We start from the raw sequence: 17,034 nt of genomic DNA, 5'->3' as shown, positions 1-17,034 counted from the left end.
GTCACCCTCCTCCTCACTATGGTAAGATATATTTAAATAATAGCAATTATTTCATGCATAAATATGCATGCCTATGATCATACCTCAGTGCAGGGTTTCCAGCTGTTCTGCACTACAACTCCCATCATCCCTAGCTAGCAGGACCAGTGGTCAGGGCTGATGGGAATTGTAGTGCAAAAGCAGCTTGGAGACGCAAGTTTGGAAAACACTGCCTTAGTGCATTCTGTGCAACTCTGTGCCATCTTTTGCCCTGTTTTTGGTAAGGCAATTCCTCCTTTTGGGCAATGCCTAAGTGGCCAACCTATCATTACTTTACTGTTTGGATAAAAATGTTCAGCTACATCCAGTCTGGGCCACATCCAATCCCCAAATAGTCCCCCCCCCCCCCATGATTAGGTCATACCTTTTTTTGCTTTCTACTCCATTACTAAGATTTGTGTAAAACAATACATCTCCTCCATGGACCTGGTCAGGCTGCTGCCCACCAAATCAGCTCTTGCCACAATGCACCAGCAAGTCTCCAGCACGAATTGGCACTGTTTGCCCTTTCGCTGCTGCAAGCCTCCCCATGGCTGCCCTTCTGGATACTGTGTAAAACATTGTGTGTGTTTTCACTTGTACCAGAACAACAGTTGGAGGGTGTGTAGGTGTTATGAGGAATTCTTTCCAGGGGCAGCATTTGCTGCTACGCTGAGGAACAGGCTGCCAGAAAAGAATATACATGCGCATGGTATCTGAATATGCAGGGCCATCTTACCCATTAGGGTTAGTGGTGCCCTACGCCACGGCGCCCACCCATCAGGGGCGCCTAGCAGCGAGAGTCCGGGACCGACCGGTAACAGTTGCGAGGGCATGCTGGATGGCGGCGGCAGCGGATCTTCCTACGGCCAGCCGCGCTCTCTCACTTCCTGCCTGGGAGAGGAGGCAGCGTCAGCGGTGCGCAAAGCTACGTAGCGCCCCCCTTCCTCCTGTCCGCCCCGCGGCAGTAGCGGGACTGCTTAGGAAGCCCACGTGGCAAGCGAACCTCGAGCTGCCCAGATCAGGGGGTGGGAAGGAGGAGGAGGGGTGCCAAGAACATCACCCCCTGCCCCTTCCGTTGAGGAAAAAGGTGGAGGAGGGATTCATTCAGATTTGGGGCAGTGGGAGGGGAAAGCTGGGGGGTGCACTACCATTAGGACTCAGTTTGGAGGCAAGTTTGGATTCGAGAGTGTGCTCTCCATGCAGTTAGTGGTTAAAAACAAACACACACCAACAAAAAGTCCTTTAAAGACGGGGGCGGGTTTTGAGATCCTATTAGATTCAGCAGGGCTTACTCTCAGGTAAGTGCAGTTAGAGCTGCAGCTTTTGTGGCCCAAGTTTTGGGTCCTTTTTAGGTTCAGGATGTCACTGCTTTACATCCACCCACCCACAATATTTGAAAACGTCAGCTTTGTACTTAAAACACAAATTGGCCAGGAACTTCATTCTCTGTGTCTTTATTTAAAGAAGAACAAACTGGTGGTTGCTTTAACTTTTTGATATGTGGTGATTTGAATCATGAGGATGAATTAGAAGAACTGCTGAGTCTTGAACGAGTCTGGCTTTGGAACTGAGGACTTCATTAGATTTTCTTCTATTTTGTGTAAGTGTGGTGTCAGCTCCCTAAAAAAAAAAAAAAAAAAAAGGCCAACAACTATGGGGAACCTTTCCTAAAAAAGGTCAACAACTTTGGGGGTTCCCCCCCTTAAAAAAGGTCGACAACTCTAGGAAACAGGGGGGGGGGTGGAGGGATCTTTGCACCACGGCACCAGATATGCTTATGACGGCCCTGTGAATATGGCATGCAAACCAAAGAAGTAGAGCTTGTGTGCTGTGTAGTATATGCTCTTCTTTTCCTCCTTGAGAACCAGCATGGCATAGTGGTTAGAGTGTCAGACTAGGACCTGGGAGAACAGGGTTCAAATTCCCATTCAGCCATGATGAAACTCACTGTGTGACCTTGGGCCAGTCATGGCCTCTCAGCCCAACCATCCTGACAAAGTTGCTGTAGGGATCAAATGAGAAGTGGGAGAAGCATGTATGCCACTTTGAACTCCTTGGAGGAAAAGGTAGGATGTAAATGCAATAAATAAATAAATGGATCACCAGCACTGCCAGGAGGCAATCAGGAGGAAGGATATCATGAACTATTGGCATCATCATATATGGCCACCGATTTGCTGGTCCTTAAACTGAACTATTGTGCTCCTTTATCTCCACAAAGGCCAAAACTGGCATGTAACTAAGGCAGTAGATTGATCATGTTTAATAGCACGAATGGAGGTTCACATCACTGGTCTTTCCTCTTCACTTTATAACCAGATGATCCTATGCAGCTGCCTGAATTCTCTGAACACATCATTCCCCAGTATATACCTATCAGATGAACAGGTGCAATTTACTAAAAGGAGGAGAAATGTCATTTCGACCCCATCTTGGTGCTGTGTTTCAGTGATCTTTCCTTTAATTGAACAGAACTGGTCATAGTTGTGAAATATATAGTTTTCTTTTCTTACTATGGTGCGGTGCCTACAGTCTGACTCCATAATTTCATTATTTATTATTATTTATATGCTGCCCATCTGACTGAGTTGCCTCAGCCACTCTGGGCAGCTCCCAACAAAATATTATGCCATCTGTTTACATGTACACAGGCTGAGACCCTACCTGCCCATGGACTGTCTCGACAGAGTTGGGCATGCTCTAGTTATCTCCTGCTTGGACTACTGCAACACGCTCTACGTGGGGCTAACTTTGTTTTTTTCTTTTATAAAGATATTTATTGCGATTTTCAAACAATACAACAAAACGTGGGGCTAACTTTGAACGTGAACCGGAAACTGCAACTAATCCAGAATGCGGCAGCTAGACTGGTGATGGGAGGCGGCCCCCGAGACCACATAACACAGGTCTTGAAAGACCTACATTGGCTCCCAGTACGTTTCCAAGCACAATTCAAAATGTTGGTGCTGACCTTTAAAGCCTTAAACGGCCTTGGCCCAGTATACCTGAAGGAGCGTCTTCACCCCCATCTTTTTGCCTGGACACTGAGGTCCAGCTCCGAGGTCCTTCTGGTGGTTCCCTCACTGCGAGAAGCAAAGTTACAGGGAACCAGGCAGAGGGCCTTCTTGGTAGTGGCACCTGCCCTGTGGAACATCCTCCCATCAGATGTCAAAGAGATAAACAACTACCTGACATTCATAAGACATCTTAAGGCAGCTCTGTTCAGGGAAGTTTTTAATGACTGATGTTTTAATGTATTTTTTAATATTTTGTTGGAAGCTGCCCAGAGTGGCTGGGGAAACCCAGCCAAATAGGCGGGGTAGAAATTATTATTATTATTATTATTATTATTATTATTATTATTATTATTATGTGACATCCACGGAATGCCTGATTTCTACCTTGAAAGGGCTTCAAAGTGAGCACACCGAACCGTTAAAAAGGGAAAGTGAGGGGTCATTGATAGAACTGTCATTCTGACGAGGTTGCTTTTGCCCATCTGTCAGGGTAAAGTTATACTATATTTGAGGAGCAAGGCCTGGCTAAGCCTCATGCTCAGTTTCATTAGCATGACGGGGATGGCTCTAGACGGCTCGCTCCCACCCCCACGTTGCACCCTTTCAGTCTTACATGCCTGTAGAAAGCAGAACAGATACCTAACAAAGGTACACATCTTGCCAGCATCTACTGCATAATTTCCCACATACTGTGCAGTTTCCATTTGCTTTGAAACCTGCTTGCTCTGTGCAACTGGCAAGTATCGCCACCAGGCCTGGAAGTTCTGAGGTGTGACGGACGTTGACTCATCTATGTCAGTAGTGTTGAGCTAAGCAAATATCCCTGCAAGGTTTGCTGCTCTGCACAGCTATCTCTCTGCAACTATGCTACCTGGTGCAGCACTTCCTGAAGCCACGCCTAACAGTCAAATTCAGCACAACCTTTTGTTTCCGATGCAGAAGTTTCAGTTCTGCAGAACTGACCAGCTGTGCATATCAATGTACACGCGGCAGACGCATGCAGCTGCACCTCTGGGACAAAGACAGAAAAGGGGGCAGGTTTGCAGAGGAGTCCAAGATTAGGCACCCAGCTGCTTGGCAATGACCACCAAACTCTGGTTTTGTACAAAATTATACACACTGAAATAACAAGCATTTTCCCCAGCTGAGTACATATGTTCCACCTTCTGCACAATCCTGAAAATCTGGTTCTTAACTATCAAGAGGCAAAAGAACAGGCACATTTGAATACATGTAAATGTTACCTGTTATAACCTAGAGGAGGTGTGACTGCATCAGGGCATGGCTATCAGCAGCTCTGTATCCCAGTTTCTCTGATAAGTGCTGGAGGGCTTTTGCGTTAAGATGTTCAAACACTTCTGATATTTAAGACATCATCTTCCTGCAGAAATTAAGGGACTTCGGTGCTTCAGTTCCCATTCCCAAGTCTCTCTCTGGATGCTGAGTGACTGGATTTCTGTATAGGATCATGGCCACCATCTAACAGATTGTCCCTGACCTCATAGGAAGTTTAAGATAGTACTGAGCTGTAGTAAAAGGCAAAGGTAAAGGATCCCTGACAGTTAAGTCCAGTCGCGAACGATTCTGGGGTTGGGGCGCTCATCTCACTTTACTAGCCAAGGGAGCCGACGTTTGTCCGCAGACAGTTTTTCTGGGTCATGTGGTCAGCATGACTAAGCTGCTTCTGGCAAAACCAGAGCAGTACACGGAAATGCAGTTTACCTTCCTGCTGGATTGGTACCTATTTATCTACTTGCACTTTGACATGCTTTCAAACTGCTAGGTTGGCAAGAGCTGGGACAGAGCAACGGGAGCTCACCCCGTTGCAGATTCGAATTGCTGACCTTCCGATCGGCAAGCCCAAGAGGCTCAGTGGTTTAAACCACAGCGCCACCCGCGTCCCCAAGTTGTAGTGTGCAAAGTCACAGTTGTGTCTGTTGGCTCCAAATCCAAGGCAACATCCTAACTGGAATGCCCATCTTTCCTTGGCGTAGCCTTCCTTGGCTGCATCAGCGCAGGTATATCCTTCCAACCATCACCTAAACCTGCCTTCCCCAATTGGGTGCCCTCTAGATGTTTTAGACTACAGCTCCCATCAATCACATCCAGCATGGTCAGTGGTTGGGGATTATGGGAGATGTGGCCTGGAACATCCGGAGGCACCACAGGTTAGGGAAAAGGCTGACCTAAATGCATGACATTCATAACAGGCAGCATGATGGAGCCAAAGTAAGTTTCCTTGAGAGGTAATGCAGCAAGACGACAGGAGGTTACGCACCTTTCACATAGTCTCTCTCAACTCACTTTCTGAATCACTAGAAGGCTGGGTTGTCAAGTCCTGCCCTAAAGTGACACACTCCTGTGTTTTGCAAACACAGGTCCTGATTCAGCCACAAACATACTTTCAGGCTGCAGGGAATAAGGCCTAGTGAAAATAAGGACACCCAAGGCCAGGGGGTGGGAGAGAGAGAGGTGGAATATCAGCCGTCACATGAGAAGCAGGGCTTTACCCTTTCATATGCCTTCTCTTCCCTCTGACTTTTTATAAATGAGTGAATTGTAAATCTTTGCAACGTCCCTCAGGCAGTGCCTCCCAGAGCCTACGCTGAGTCCAATGTCTGGGTAATATTTCTGAGGAAATATCCTACATTAGGAAAATTAGGTCATAGGTTCCATCCCACCCTACCCTACTAAGAAATCCTTAGCTTCATTCTTTCACTCATGTTCCATTTCTGCCATTCCTTGTGTCATGCTGAGCACCCCACTTTGATTCACAGGATGCTAGAGCAGGTACTAGAAACACCACAAGCAGACACTTTTCCTCTGGGGAAGAAAGGATGGCATTTGCCTGCGTACGTTATCTAAAGTAGGTCTTATTTGGCAAATTATAGCTGGAGCAGCTGTGGACCTCCTTCACTGCCATCAGATTAAGCACATGGGAATCTGTCTCATACAGAGACAGAGCACCAGTCTGTATAACTCAGTATTATCTACTGACTGCCAGGGGTTCTCCAAGGACTCCAGACAAGCTTTCCTAGACCAATCAGGAGAGGATGGGGTTTCAACCTGGAACCTTTTGCATGTGCTCCACCATCGAGGTACAACCCTCGCTCAAAGTACCCAAAAGCGCGAATGCAGTATGAGCAGAACACAACTCAGTGGAAGAGCTTTGAAGGCTCAATTGCTGGTGACTTTCAGTCAGGCTGGAAAAAAGGACTTCTGCCTGAAACCCTGGAGAACCGTTGCCAGTTAGTGCAGACGACACTGCGTGAGATGGATCAGTATTCTGACTTGATATAAAGCAGCTAACTGCATTGCACCATGCAGAATATAAGTGGTTTATCATCATTCTATTATTTGTATGCCACCTTTCTATAGTTAAAATGCTCAAGGCGGCTTACAACATGAAAAAAATGTGCATAATGACAAACATCACAAAAGTAGTCATAAACAATAAATAAAACTCATCAAAAAGTAAACAACCAAATTGAACATTTTCCACAGAAATCTAAAAAGATACTGACCCTAACCCTAACCCTAACCCTCTCCCAACAAAACCCCTGAAACAACACCCCGGTGCAAGAGTCTGTTCCTCTGGTTTGTGGCCCCCCTGCACTCTGGATCTGCTCATTTCTTAAGAACTTAGAAAACTACTTTCCATCACCTTCAGGCCACTGGTTCCTTTTGCTCACTATTGTACACACTGGCAGCAGTTTTCATTCTAGGGTGCCAGCAATGTATAATTTGTACATCTTTCCATCTGAATCCGCAAAGGCATGGAGCTTTAATGATTGCTATCCTGGCCTTGGAATGCATTTCAGCTTTCCTCCTGGGAACAACGCATGCAAACGTTCAGCCTGATCCCAACCACGCTCTGTATTTTGTTTCACACAAATCCATGGTAATGCAGCTAATGAGCCCTGACCAGGACAGCCTTGCTAGCTGGGCTAGACATCCTCCCTTGCCAATCAGATTTCAGTGCAGATAAATCTCCGCTGGTGGGCATTAAAATGGAATATATATATATATGCATGGATGCTAGCGCTACTAGCTTTCTCTAAAGGTTGCTGAAAATCAATAGCAAAGCTTCCAGTTATTCCAACAGCCCTGTCAGGAATGGACTCGTTGTATTTTGTGGGATTACATCTATGCTTAAAGGAAAGCGTACCTGTGACATAAAAGGCCTACGAAGCAGGAAACTATATGGCATACTATAACACAATCGCAGTGTGGCCATTGATTCATTTTAAGCCAATATCAAATCAACACATAGCAAACTTGTTTTGCTGTGAAGGGATCATATCCCTGTCTATCGCCACTACAAGGAGGGAGAGTCTAAGAAGCACATATGTAAACATTGCTCCAGTTTGGCACCTGAGAAGGCAGCATGTCTCAATGTCCAAGGCTTCTAAAGTTACAATCGGTGTGCAATTTTATAACTTGTGGATTCCTTTTTATCACAAGTAAAAGAAATGGCTTTCTACTATTGCCCATTTCAGTGCAAGGTCATGGTCTTTCCCACCAAACGGTTGAACACATCCACTTTTCCAAATCCAGTTTTATCATTTGCTTTTTATTTTATGTTTAGCATTTATGTTGCTTGGGCGGAGGAGGGACACTGACAGCACAGTTGGCACAAAGGAAAAACAACCCAAAGCCTGATTTAAAAAAATCCCCACACCACTATTTTTCTTAGTAGGTCAGTGGCTCTTCCCCCCTCCATGCATTCCTAAAAAGAAAAACAGGGATGACCCTCTAATTAAGGATTCTGCTCCCCCGCTCATCACTTTAACCAGGATTATAGTAAGAACCCTATAAATTACATATAAAGCAGTCTACACACGGGAATCGTAAGCTCCTTACGTTTTCCTAAATGCATGAGCCAGGCTTTAAAAATACATATTCATGACACAGACAGTAGTCATAATTATAATACTAGACAAAGGAATAAGGGTGCTAACATTGCTGCTGGCTCCTGGAATCGATTATCCCAAGGGATAGATTATTATTATTATTATTATTATTATTGATCCCAGGAATTTTGCAGAAACCAACCAACATAAACGGAACAGAGGCCCAACCTTGTATTCTCGCTCAAGCTTGGGCAATTCTTGTCCATTCCTCGGATAGTTATTAGGGGGCGGGGAAGAGAAAGAAGAGGAATTGTAGTATTACAACTTTCAGAAAAGTCAGAGATCCATCGTGCCCCGTCAGCTTGGGGAAGTTTGCCCAGAACGAGAGATTCTGCTGCCCATGTCCGAGGTACTGGATTTATCCCTCTTACACGACCCCCCGCCCCACCAACCCTCCGGCACCGCGCCCCTTTTGCGGTCCGTTCTCCCCGCTTTTTGCTTTGCCCAAAAGCTCGTCGCTTTGTAAGAGGGAGGAACGCAAAGCGAGCAGGAATTTGCAAGGAGATCCGAGCACATGTGGTTCCAGCTATACGGGTGGGGAGAGAAAGGCCAACCCAAAGGGAAAGATTAAAGTAAAGCCAGCTTTAGCTTTTAAGAGAGAGAGATCGCTGCAACTGGGGGAGAGATTATTGGAGGAACTGAGCAGGATCCCGCTCCAGAAGCATTCCTCTGCAAGCTAGGCTCAGCCTCCATGCGCGCAACCTGCTCGCCAAGGCTTGCTGCGCCTGCTGCACTGCATCCAAGGCTGGGACTGCAGTGGAAGCAGCTTCCCTGCACAAGCTTCCTCCCTCCCCGATTTCCATGTTGCGAAAGGGAGAACTGGTTGGTTTCCAAACCTGCGTCTCGCACATCATCTTCTCTGCCGGTGCCTCCCTAAGTCCATTTCGCAAACGCCTCCTCCTGCTCCCTGCTTACCTGGTGTCTGCCCAGCGATTTCCTGGTCTGTTGCTGCCGTTTCCAAGCGATCGTCTTTTCCCTGCGCGCCTCCCTCCCTCTCCTCTCTCTCTCTTCCACAATGCCTTTTCCTTTCCCCCCTTTCCTCCTCCTCCTCCGCCTCCTCCTGTGGTAATTCCAGGATAGCTCCTCGGGGCGATCTGCTAATCCTCGTGCATCTGGCATTAAAATCCAAGCAGCAGCTCCGGGAACGGGTCTCTTCTTCGGAGGGGAGCTGGCGAGCGAAAGCGGCGAGCTGCAGATTCCCAGCACAGCCAAGCGAGGCGGGCGATGCGAGCGAGCCAGACAATGGAGACGAGAGGCGCCGCAAAGGCGCGCGCCATCTCCTGGAGACCTCGCGCACGGCCGCCGTGAACCCTGGCGCTTTAAAAAGGGCTCCGGCTGCTTTCTGGACTTTTGTGGAGGAGCCGAAGGCATATGATCGTGTCCGCCTTTCTGCAGAAGCTCATCCGCTGGAGTTTGATGCTGCATTGCGCGCGGGGGAACCGACAGGCCCCCTTGCATTTCACACGGCAAAGTTCTTTGCTCCTCTGCTCGTCTCCGAGTCCAAGAAAGGTGCCAGGCCCCAGGCAGCGGGCAAAGACTCGCCATATCTGCATTTCTTGCATACATGCATGCAAAAATAAATTACGGTTAAGATGTTTCTGTTTCCTGCTGGGGAAACGATCCAAGGGGTTTTGTGGAAGGTCCTGTTGCCATGTTGAGACCAGCAGCAGCTCAAAATATTTAAAAAGAAAACGGCGACTTCATCTCATTGCTTCAAAATTTCACTGTTTTGGGGTGGGATTCAGTCATATGTTGTTGTTGTTTAGTCATTTAGTCGTGTCCGACTCTTCGTGACCCCATGGACCAGAGCACGCCAGGCACTCCTGTCTTCCACTGCCTCCCGCAGTTTGGTCAAACACATGCTGGTAGCTTCGAGAATGCTATCCAACCATCTCGTCCTCTGTTGTCCCCTTCTCCTTGTGCCCTCCATCTTTCCCAACATCAGGGTCTTTTCTAGAGAGTCTTCTCTTCTCATGAGGTGGCCAAAGTATTGGAGTCTCGATCTGTCCTTCCAGTGAGCACTCAGGGCTGATTTCCTTCAGAATGGATACGTTTGATCTTCTTGCAGTCCATGGGACTCAAGAGTCTCCTCCAGCACCATGATTCAAAAGCATCAATTCTTTGGCGATCAGCCTTCTTTATGGTCCAACTCTCACTTCCACACATCACTCCTGGGAAAGCCATAGCTTTAACTATACGGACCTTCAATTTAGGTTGCACAATTTAAGTCGATTTGGAGCTCTTGCAAAACAAGCCCACTTCTCCACCCACCAAAAAACCTTTGGACATTTTGCAGTAAGGAAAATGATTGGAAAGTCAGAGGTAACATTTGTTTAACACAGCATTGCCTAACCTTGCCAACACATCCAAATCAATTCTCATTAAACAAGTCCTCTCATTACTGGGCCGTTGTATTTCCTTTTGCTGATGGTAATTACATGATTGGTCCTAGTTAACGAGAAGTTGGATGGAAGATTTTCCTTTTCCTATAATAGTTTGAAGAGTAAGATTCCGAAACAGGCTTCTGGTAGATGTTTACAGACATTGAGAGGCCCCAAATGACAATTCTGGAAGGTAGTTGGGATAGCCCTATTGTACTCTGAAGACAAACATATTTACTGTGGCATAAGCTTTTGTGGGCCTGAGCCCACTTCATCAGAATGGTGATGATTTTTTAGTTTGCATCAAGACCCGAGTTGAATGAAGCTGGCCATTTCCCAGATACGGGAGTGACTTGCGCTAGAGCACTATCAACACTGACATGTTTCAAACAAAACCTAGTAAATAATGCAATAATAAGCCTACTCTCTGCAACAGACATCATCAAATGGTTTATGATGTTCTTTGGTACCCGAGTTTAAAAGCCCTACTATTACACACAGAAATCTGCTTCTGGTTCCATAACCCTATTAATTTCAGCAGCCAAATTTAACAAATAAAAATATTGCTGCTGAGATTCATTTGCTTCTCTTCTTTCGATCACAGGCTTTAAATGGATAAAAGGAGTTGACCTTTGGTCCTGAAATGGCCAAGCCTCCTCAAAACAAGAGGTAAGAACGTGAAGAGCTCTGCTGGATGCGTCCAAATGCCTATGTAAACTGGCCTTCTGTTCTGGAGGTGGCCAACCAGATACCCATGGGAAGCCCACAACCAGGACACATGTGCAACATCACTCTCTCCAGCTCATGCTCTCAGGCAACTGGCCTTTAGAGAAATTTAGGGGGTGCATCCAGAGGACAGCAGCTGCCACGCTGAACAGAACAGAGTTAGTGCTAGTTTTGCATTAATGAAAGTTTATTGATGTGAAACTAACCCTAAATTAGCATTAACTTTGTTTGGCGATTGTGCACAGCAGCAGAACATAACCCCACGCATTAACAAAAATGAATATTTTCAAGTACAAGGAAGGGCAAAGGGACAGAAGCAGGCAATGTTGCAACCCCAGATAGGCAGTGCAGGGGAGAGCGGCGTTACTTTGCAGAACCTTGGTGGGAACTAACTTGCCTATCTCTGCCTGCTTCTGCCCCATTGCACATCCTTTCTGATAATTCACATCCTTTCCCTGCCTTATCGCTGTAAGGATAGGGGTCTTTTAGGTTATATTTGCATCAAAGTGCATGTGTGTTCTCAAGCAGAGTTTTTTCTTTCTTTTTTGAGGTAAAGAACAGGAAAGGCTCCCCACCCTGTGGCAATCACACAGGGTTCCCGGACGTTTCACTGTCTATTGATCCCTGTGTCACCACTTTATTTCTCGCTGCCACCACCCAGGCCCTACCTCCGACAATACTGAGTCCAGTCAGGATTAAATTGAAACAGAAACTTTTGTTTATTTATTACAGTTTAATAAGTGTGTGGTTTCATAAACAGTATCAGTCAATTACATTAATGGGGTGCCTATCCAGACCTATAACTTTTGCTACCTGCTCTCACTCACTAAACCACCTCTCAGATATTTACTTGTCTGCCTAGCCCCTAACTGTTCCTGACTCAGCCTATTTCGCTACACTAACTCAACCTATCCACAAACTGTATCTCAATTCACTCCCACTCCAACCAACCAACCAACCAACCACCCAACTCCCAACGAACTCCCCAACAAACACACCCCTTTGCCCCTCCCAAAGCTGGTTTTATAGTCCCCCTGACTCCACCCCCCTGGGTTCTGATAGGGTAACCTGTTTAACTATTTCACCTCCAGCACTCTCATATGGTAACATCACACCCCCATCTTGTCAATTTCACTGAAGAGCAGAGGAAGGGACAGTGGTGAGCAGGGCCGTCTTAAGCATATCCGGTGCCATGGTACGAAGATCCCTCCGGCGCCCCCCCCCCCCCGGCAACTCCAAAACAAGGGAGAGGGCAGTGGAAAATGTCCTCTGCCTCGCCCACTGCCCCGATCCCCGGCGTGGCAGCGGCAATCAAGTAGGAAAACGTGCTGGCGGACATGTTCTCTGGCATAGGGGCGCCTGAGAAGGCAAGCCAGGAAAGCTGCGCGCCAGGAAGCAGGAGAAGGATAACAACCCCGTCTTTAGCAGATGCAGAGGCTTGAGAGGGAAGCTGCGTGCAGCTTCCATCCTAAGCCTCTGTGGTGATCGCTCTCCTCCTGTGGAGCCTTGGGAAGGAAGCTGCACACCCGCCAGCCATATACAGTGGTACCTCGGGTTACATACGCTTCAGGTTACAGACTCCGCTAACCCATAAATAGTACCTCAAGTTAAGAACTTTGCTTCAGGATGAGAACAGAAATCGTGCTCCGGCGGCGCAGCGGCAGCGGGAGGCCCCATTAGCTAAAGTGGTGTTTCAGGTTAAGAACAGTTTCAGGTTAAGAACGGACCTCTAGAACAAATTAAGTACTTAACCCGAGGTACCACTGTAGTTGGCGTGGCACAGCTGGCAGGCGTGCAGGGAAAGGGGAGGCTGCTGGCAAAGCCACGCAACCCCCCCCCCCACTCGCTAGGGCGCCCCTGAGAGGCCGGCGCCCTGGTGCAACAAACCACTAAGACCAATGGGCAAGACGGCTCTGGTGGTGAGGCTGCCAAACAAGGGAGGCAGGCAGGGTTCCACACTGTCGCCAGCTATATCACAAGTAAGGCCTGCGAACCAGCTGAGTCAACAGCATCAGTCAGTTCACACCTGAAAGCCTTGTACTGTTCTTGTGTTGTTTGTTTGATAAACCGTGATGGTCTAGCACTTGGAAGGGAGGAAACTGACAACCAAACCACCACCAACACCAGAACAGGAGAAGAATGGGCGAAACACGGGAGTGCATTGGATTGGGATAGATGCCTCTGGTTCATGTGTGAGCAAATGATGCTGTCGATACCAGAAAAAAGGGTTAGTGTGGAAAATTACCTAGATCGCAATCCTATGGATATTTCCTAGGGAGGTCACCTCTGCTGAACTCTGTAAGACGTATTTCTCAACAAGCCCGACTGAGAGGATTACATTTGCAGTCTTCACTTGTGTCCTCATCCGAAGCTTAAGGGCAAGCAGATCGTCAGGAAAATGAAAGAGCAGGATTTTTGAGCCCGACAATATTAATCTCAGAGCAAAAGATTGGAGTGTGTATGGGGCAAAGGAATAGCTCCACCGATATCTAACCCTTGATCATCATGAGAGGAATTTGTACTTTGATCTGGGTCACAGTCAAGATATATTCTGGGGTGGTAGGGAAGGGATGTGTTTGAGGATCACTGATATTATTATTATTATTATTATTATATTTATATCCTGCCCATCTGGGAGCCCATTGGGCGGCTCCCAACAGAGGACTAAAAACAGAATAAAACTTCAAATATTAAAAACTTCCCTAAACAGGGCTGCTTTCAGATGTCTTCTAAAAGTCAGATAGTTGTTTATTTTCTTGACATCTGATGAGAGGGCATTCTACAGGGCGGGCGCAGCTACCGAGAAGGCCCTCTGCCTGGTTCCCTGCAACCTCACTTCTCGCAGTGAGGGAACCACATAAGGTCCTGGACTTCAGTGTCTGGGCTAAATGATGTGGGTGGAGACACTGTTGGTAGCCATTCTTGATCCAATCCAGTATGGAAGAGTGTGAATGGCTTATGGACATTGTAAAGGTTATTCTGACTAATGGCTTAAATATCACATTTCGACAATTTGTAATGAATGACTGGAGTTGCTCTAAGAATGTTAAGGACACTGGAAAATGAATAATGAAGAAGTCATCTTAGATGTTTTATCAATGTAACAACTATCATCATCCTCTGTTCAATTCCTGGCCAAGTTGGGCTGGGAGAGACCCTTGCCCCAAACCCTGGAGAGCTGCAGCCAATCAGTGTAAGTAATACTGAGCTAGATGGACCAATGGTGTGATTTGACATAGGGCAGCTTCCTACAATCCTAACAACAACAAAACCAATTTATACCCTGTTGTCTGCAGTTAACATCCCTAGTGTCAGTTTACAGCAAGGAAAAATCAAAACTCTATAATAATGAAATGCAAAATAATAACAAAACAAAATACAAAACAAATATATTGTGTTTCAAGCATTGTACTTAGGGAAGCTGGGTTTCAGTTCTCCATTCATCCCTAAAGCTCAGTGGGTCAGTCACTCTCTTTCAGTCCAGCCTACTCCTCAGGATTGTTATGATGATAAAATGGTGTTTGGGGAGAGGGAGAAGTGTGAATTTGCCCTGGGCTCCTTGGGTTAGGCAAAGAATAGATATATAATAAACAAAACAAAAAAATACTTCTGCCAAGAGACAGTCTTTACCTCTGGCTTGTCAGCTTGGGATTATGTCCCAGAAATGGATTAATTAAAATGAAAATGTCAACGCACACAGAGAAAATGAGCCCCTGTGTGCTTGTAACTAAGTGGCCATTTATTGTGCTGATCTCACGCCATGCCAGCTGAGGTTGCTGTCACTGATACAACTAATAAATGGGCTGGCTGTGATGAGCGCATGGTAATGCACATCCATAATAATTGTCCCAGCCTCTTTCTTTGATGTAGAGCTGAGAGGAACACAGCTTTTATACACACAAACACACACACACCCTCTACATCCTGAACACATACATGTTAATGTAATTCTGAGTGCACATTATCTCAACTTGGTGAGGAAAAATTCTCTGAATGATCTTTGCTTCCAGTACATGTGTTAAGGGCTGGGATAGCAGCAAAATTCATTTAGTCCTTTTGCTGGCTTTTCGGATTCTGTTTCATATGGCGATTTGTTTCAGCTTCCAAAACCTAAAAGGAAAAAAAAGGAATGTCGCAGTTTAGTACAAGCAATACCAAAACTATCCAACGCACTCCTACGCAAACACCACGGCAAAGTCTCCACGCAGTCATTGACCAGGTGAAGCTTTTTCCTATCATTGCTCCTGCACACTTGGAAGACTTTACCTACTGCATTTCTGGATGTCAGGCAGCTCTCAGAAGCACAGGAGCCCTGCCGGATAAAAAGCCGACAGCCCTGCTAACAACATCCTGGCTTAGAACAGGGGCCAAATCAGCCTTCCAGGGCTCTCTACCTGGCTGTCAGAACTGTTTCTAGACCCTACCCAAGCCCACTCCTCACTGGTCCTGCTTCACAGCCTCCTAGACTTGTGTTTGCCTGGCTGAAATGTGTCCTTCAACTCCAATAATATCTCTTTCTACATTCACTGCTCCACCCAGTTTTGTCCCTGCCAACAGAGGCATGTGGCCCTCAGAAAATTACCCAAAATGGGATATGGCCTCCGATTGTAAATGGCTCCACACTTAGGATATACTTAGAAGTCATGCTCATTGCTGAAACTAATTTTATTTTGTGGTTTTACATTTTGTATTTTGATTTTGTTCTGTGAACCGCCCTGAGACCTCTGCGTATAGGGCGGTATATAAATTCAAAAAATAATAACAATTTCTGACTGATCACAGACGTGCAAGAACATACGCAATCATTCTCCCGACGTTCCTTAGAGAGGCTGTGCTCGCAGCAGCAGCAATTCAACAAGTGCAGCTTTTTATTCATTTCATTTAAGGTATTTATATACCACATAATTACCAAAGTTTTCTATACAAGGGAAAGCTATACCGGTTGGATTTCTGCCTGTCATGGGACTGTTATAAGCATACAGGTTCCACAAGGGAGAGAAGGTAGGAAACTCCCCGCTCAGTGTGCTTGGGACCTTGGCTTTGGTGAATTGCAAATGTCACTTTGCCAACAAAGGTCCGTATAGTTAATGCTATGGTTTTCCCAGTAGTGATATATGGAAGTGAGAGCTGGACCATAAAGAAGGCTGATCGCCGAAGAATTGATGCTTTTGAATTATGGTGCCGGAGGAGACTCTTGAGAGTCCCATGGACTGCAAGAAGATCAAACGTATCCATTCTTAAGGAAATTAGCCCTGAGTGCTCACTGGAAGGACAGATCGTGAAGCTGAGGCTCCAATACTTTGGCCATCTCATGAGAAGAGAAGACTCCCTGGAAAAGACCTTGATGTTGGGAAAGATGGAGGGCACAAGGAGAAGGGGACGACAGAGGACGAGATGGTTGGACAGTGTTCTTGAAGCTACCAGCATGAGTCTGACCAAACTGCGGGAGGCAGTGGAAGACAGAAGTGCCTGGCGTGCTCTGGTCCATGGGGTCACGAAGAGTCGGACACGACTAAACAACTAAACAACAACAACAAACGCAAGGCATTTACAGAATTTAACTCCTGGTACACAAATGCACGAAATACAGATTCCACTTTTAATATTACATTGTACTGTATCTGAAAGTAAGTGGGCCATTGCTATGGAAAAGCAGGCCACCGCCAGCCAGCCTCTCAGGTGCCACAGCACTTCCTCCACTGCTTCTCAATCTACTTTCAGTTCCTCACACTTTTGTCATTTCAGTAGCATTAAGGACGTTGTGCACACTCCCATCTTCCAGTGCACTTCCAGGTTAGCCATACCTAGCCTGCATCTATCCTGTCCTTTTATGAAATACCATGCTTTAAATTGGGTGTGTCCCCCCCGAAGACTGCTTCAATTCTAATTGAGAAAAAGGGGCACACCCACTCCATCATTCCCATCTCCATCGCATGACTTTCCCCAAAGAATCCTGTGTATTAAGGATGCTGGGAG

General features: G+C 46.4%; 1 protein-coding gene across 1 annotated transcript in view; it reads right to left on the bottom strand.

Annotated features, from left to right (window-relative positions):
• Positions 1–9,203, bottom strand: part of PIK3C2B (phosphatidylinositol-4-phosphate 3-kinase catalytic subunit type 2 beta) — a 90,635-nt gene extending 81,432 nt beyond the window's left edge. The window contains exon 1 of the mRNA XM_083745657.1: positions 8,867–9,203. The gene's annotated coding sequence lies outside the window, so the exon portion shown is untranslated. The remainder of the gene's footprint in view (positions 1–8,866) is intronic.
• Positions 9,204–17,034: the final 7,831 nt, after the last annotated feature.

The sequence above is a fragment of the Podarcis gaigeae genome, assembly GCF_964106915.1.
Source record: "Podarcis gaigeae genome assembly, chromosome: 6".
NCBI lineage: Eukaryota > Metazoa > Chordata > Lepidosauria > Squamata > Lacertidae > Podarcis > Podarcis gaigeae.
This window is presented reverse-complemented; position numbering and strand designations above follow the sequence as displayed.